Below are 5,575 nucleotides of genomic sequence, written 5' to 3' on the forward strand. Positions count from 1 at the left end.
GTTCAGTTGTAAATGAGATAGAGTTATTGTTGAGCATAAAGTGTCTCCGAATGACGAGTCGGTTTTTAAGAACCTTATTGGTTAATCGTATGTTACTTTTTGGTAATCTTGATGGTATAGACCAGTGATTCCCAACGTGGGCGTTAACGCCCCCTGGGGGGGGGGGGGCAATGGAATGTTCCAGGCGGTAGAAGCTACAGGTTTAGCATAGGATCCTATGGGTTAGATTGCGATGGGAGAAAAACATTTCTGAAGATGGGAGCGATGGGACAAAAAAGGTTGGGAAACTATGGCTATATAGACTATCAAATAGTTTCTAATAATTCCTTTATATACGCGGTACTTCTTTTTATGTATTCTGACGCAGTGATTCTCAATCTTTTTGACCCCCCCCCCCTTTTGACCATATCTTCTTCTCGTGGCTCCCCCAACCCTCATTCAAGAGCAAGACCCTTTCTACTTATCGAATTGAATTTTATCAAAACTGAATTTATAATGAACAAAATGTTTTTAGAATAGAATCGATCTCAGGAATCCTTAGCCAGGCACGGATCCAGGAGAGGGATTTGATCATCACTCCCAAGAGCCTTATAATATGTTAAAAATAGGGTCCGTGTAAAATACAGGACGATCTAAGGAGACAGAACACCTCCCCGACAAATCACCCTCGTCTAGAATTGATTGAGCTTCCTTCTTGTGGAGGATTTATGCATGGCTGTCTCAACATCGTGGTCCCCTGCCAAAAAAAAGTGAGGTTTTGCGGCCCTATACTTAGCTGAAGCAACAGCTTACATATTTACATGCTTAAATTTGAAAATCATAGGGACCAGGTCTCATCGTGTATCTCTTTTATCACGTTTTTCAGAAAACCGTCATGTAAAAAACGATATAACCGGGAAACGCTTTAAACGGGAACTTTCGATGAGTATAAGTAAGGGTTCGGACCATAAAAATAAGTCGTACTAAGTTATAATGGTATGCCATGGTTCGTTCCATGAGGAAACATTATAAGCGGGGTCCACTGTACTTCAATTGCATATAAATGGCACTTTTAATTTTTTATGATATGCAAATTATTAAAAAACGAGACATTTTAAATTTTACAGAGGGAGTGGGGGGGGGGCGTTCCGCAACATCGAAAAGGCTGGGGAAACAGTGGTGTGGGAGGGACCTACTCATGTTGACGCAATGGAAAGAAGGAGGAAAAAATTGCAGGAAGCGTTTAATTTTCATAAGAACTGTCTGGATAACATTTCCTTCAATTTCGTTGCAAGTCTTGGAACAGAATTTATATTTTTGGCAGTCGCACACACACACACATTGCTAGAGTATCATCTATTCTCACTTATACGAGAGTGTGTTCATATAGGAAACGTTGATATTTTTTTCTAACTGCATAATTTTTGATATGGGAAGAATCCTACCGTAAACACGGGCTACTTTGTCCCAAGACGGAAAATTGATGGAAACATGCGTGCTACAGGCTGATTGCTTCACGTGCATTCTATATTTCACACTTAACGAAAGAACATATAAAATTACCGACCGAATCAGTTACGCGCGGATCCAGATCGAGGGGCGTTAGGGCCGATCGCCCCTCCCAAGAGCAGAATATTGTAGGGGGAAATTTGTCTGTCCCGTAAAGTATTGGATGTCCCGTAAAATATTGGATGATCCGATGTGAACCTACACATATATCCCTATACCCGCCAGCCACTGCTCCATTCGCAGCTGGAAAATATCTGCCTCGGCTTCATTCACAGCTGAAAGTGCCTGCTTCCATTCCATTCGTAGATTTAGATAACTGCCTTCGTTTCATTTGAAGTTGAAGATGCTCCATTCAAATCTGAAGATGCCTGCCTCCACTCCACATTCGCAGCTAAAGATTTCCACCTTCGCTCAGGCGTGGATCCAGACAGAGTAATGGGAACGACCTCCTCTCCCAAAAGCCGAGAAATATAGAAAAATTCATCAGTCCGGGACGATCAAATTGAGGTCTCGGGATTACACTGTAAAAAATCTGTAAAAGTGCTTTTATAAAACTTGAAAAAATCGACAAATAAACTGATCGTTTCATTTGCATTTGCTCGAACGTAATCGGTCATCTTATTACAGGGGCGTAACCAGAAATTTCGTTCGGGGGGGGGGGGGGGGAACCAAAGTGATAGAACAATAGATTTGGCCATCTTTTCCCATTTTTCGGTCATTTTCTCACATGTATTCCCCCCCCCACACTACGTCCTTGTCTTATTGGTTGTGTTTTTCAATTTTTATATAAAAGCACTTTTACAGTGTAATCCCGGCCTAACACAATTCGCCCCTTTCCCATCACATCGTCCTGGATCCGCTCCTGGAATCAGTTCAAAATCGGAGATGTCACTGCTCTTACAATGACAGTTATGTATCCATGTTAGATGCAACATATTTGGGTGTGACTTATGAGCAGTAATTTATACAATACAAACAAACAAATACAACGCCACAACAGGCAAATTGCCCAACGAGGTGGCTGACTTAAGAACATCATGGATCCCCGAGCCATTTTTTGGAGGCCCTACCTACTACTGCTACACCAGACATGCACCCCGCCCACACCCCAACGAATCGGTACATGCGGGAATGTGCGTGTACGTGTAGTGAAACCTGACGTGAAGTTTTTGTTGTTTCTATGTAATGCTTGTTATGTGTAGTGCTGCCATCTGCCACCAGTTTTTCTAACTATGAGTGAAGTGTTATGATTGAATGATTTATAGTTGTAGGACTGTTGCTTTCTGTGGCGAGACTTATTAACGGGGAGATCGGCTCGCATTTGCGCCTTGAAGTTGGGAACCACAGAAAACCAACTGCAGCCGACCACCACTGTGGGGTTCGAACCCGGATCCTCGCATCGCGAGTCCGTCACTATAACCACTCGACCACCACAGCGGCAAAAAAACTTGACCACGAGCCAACCAGGATTCGAACCTGGAATCTTCTGATCCGTAGTCAGATGCGTTATCCGTTGCGCCACTGGCCCACACAAAGATACAGTCCTTTAAATTTTGGTACCAAACCTGCATCATTACTTGCTAAAAAAAATCTACTGTTTAAAAAAGCATTTCATTCATAGAATTTTTTACAATCGCGTTTTGAATATTAAATGAATTTCGCTTAAAATATTTGACATTTAAATAACGTTTTATAGAATATAACATAGGGTAGGCAGACCAAAGTCTATTATTTTTTTATCACCATTTTGAGACACTTTCCATCAGAAAATGTTAATGAAGACAGTTAGTTCACTCCGGTACCATTTCACAGAAAAGTGATACGAAAGGCAGTGTCGGATACCTTAATTGACGTTGTTTTTCACGATGTAACCAAACGATTAACAATGTCAACGAATGGTTTTGATAAATGTTTTGTATATACGAGTCTCGAGATAAAGATCGGATTCGCGTGATGAAACGAATCGCATTTCAGATTCTCGACACGTACTCGGAAAGTCCTTGTTGCATTGAAACTAGAAGCTGAGGCCGTCGATCAAATGATTCCGTGATCACTCGACGGTGATCGTAAATTTCGCCCGGAGAGAGCTGTTCGGACTAGCCCGGTGACGAAACCAAAAAAAAAAAACATGGCAAGAACAATATTATACGGCCTTGAAACTTGACTCGAGAATCGACTCCAAAAATGACTTGAGAAATCCCACCCGATATCGATCGATCGATCTTTTCTTGAGGTTACCAGATCGAATATACGGTGCGAGGAACAACAAACGGTCAATCAAGTAAATTGGAACTCTTTAACCCTTGACCCTGATCTGAGAGTTTTAGTGCCAATCAAGCGAGTTTTCATTTTCGACACATCGTCAATTCAGTTACAAAGCAATAGGTTCATTAAAAATTGGCTCAATCTCTCTCTAACTGACACGACGGATCATAACAAATGGGTCACTCACTCACTATTCACGTTGCAAAATTTCTTTTTTGCAATTTACATAAAAGGCTGCCGCTACTTTGAAGCAGAAGAAAAATTACTTTCTCGAATTTGGAGCTTTATAATTAAATGCTCGCGATTCATCAATCGCCCCTTTTTTCCACAATTTTTTCATTTATAAGGGAAAGTGCCCGTATACCGTCACGCCTAAGCAAAATCGTTAATTCTAAAAATTTGCTTTGAGTTAAAAACAATTTAAAAACTGATTTAATTAACTCAACTCTCTCCATACCTAATATTGCTGTATTGCTGTAATATTATTTCTCAGCATAATCCTGCTGCAAGCGGGATTATGTTTTCTCTAACCAAAAAAAATAAAAATTATAATAATCAAAACAACGTAAATTTTGGATTATCCTCAAAGGTGTCCCAATTCCGTCCGTCCCCCCTTTCCAGTTATCTATGCATTTATTTTAGTTGCTTACATTTATTAGTTATATATTAAATGTAATATATAATTAGTTAATATATATATTATATATGGTTACTGCCAAAGCCCGAAATTGGCCAATTTGCGAATTGGCCGATTTCGGTAAATATCGACCTCGGACATAGTCCGGCCAGTTCACGAAGTGACCGGTCATTTCTGGATGGTAACAAAAGACATATTTGGGATCATCGTCAAGTTGGCGTATTTTTTCGAGATAACTATTATGACAACCCATCAAACAGCAGTCACGATGCGGTAATCATTTTTTCCTCCAAAACTTAGCAGAAAAAGCGACATGTTTATAAAATTACTTTTATGCTTTTTTTTTCCTCTCGTCTCATGGAAGCAATTCAGTACAGCTGTTATACAAGGTGTTAATGAACCGAGAAACTCAGAGGGTTGTTAGTAGACATCAAGAGGAACATGGTGTCGCAAACCACGTTGAGAGGTGAAAATCGCGAAAAACGCATGCAGGTTTCGACGTCACGCTGTAACGATAAAAAGTACAATAATAACTTCAAAAAGATTTATAGATTTATTTGATTAATACGTCCGCAGCGCATGATCCTACAAGAGTTGTTGGAAGTGGCAGCCGCTGACGTCATTGCACAGTCTACAACCACGTAAAAACGATGATCGATTCCCGGACGCTCTCGAAGATACCAGATATGCTTTTGATGGCTGCCGCAGCGACGACAATCCGCGCTATGAGATTCCCCCGGTATGTCCACAGGCGTCGCATAAACGGCTGATGTAAGGTGACCCCATAGGAAAAAGTCACACGGATTGAGATCCGGTGAACGGGGAGGCCAAGCAACGGGTCCTGCGCGTATGTATCCTTTGGTATGTATGTAACATCGAGGTGATCATGCACCTCGCGCAAACAATGTGCAGGGGCACCATCATGCATGAGACACATGCTTCGCTGCACTGCGTCCGGCCATGTGCTCGACTGTAAATCTCAGCGTATTCTCCGTTCTGTAGTCAGCCGTCACGATACTCATTTGAAACGGACAACTAACTGCTACACGTGTTTACTACCGCAATAGCACTAACTTACGTCGTCCGTAGCGCGTGATCCTACCCTAGCGCGTGCGTTTCGCGACGCTGCTTACGTCAGATATGGTGAGCGAACCCACGAACCCATTCAGCGATCAACTTACATCC

The 5,575-nt window shown here is 41.6% G+C and overlaps 1 non-coding gene across 1 annotated transcript; it reads right to left on the bottom strand.

The window, feature by feature from the left end:
• Positions 1-2,943: 2,943 nt before the first annotated feature.
• Positions 2,944-3,016, bottom strand: TRNAR-ACG (transfer RNA arginine (anticodon ACG)). Its single transcript has one exon. It is a non-coding gene; the product is annotated as a tRNA-Arg (tRNA).
• Between the last annotated feature and the right edge of the window lie 2,559 nt (positions 3,017-5,575).

This window comes from Pholcus phalangioides, unplaced genomic scaffold, assembly GCF_987345545.1.
Source record: "Pholcus phalangioides strain wild (caught in Gottingen) unplaced genomic scaffold, Ppha-v1.0 ptg000002l_1, whole genome shotgun sequence".
Classification (NCBI taxonomy): Eukaryota; Metazoa; Arthropoda; class Arachnida; order Araneae; family Pholcidae; genus Pholcus; species Pholcus phalangioides.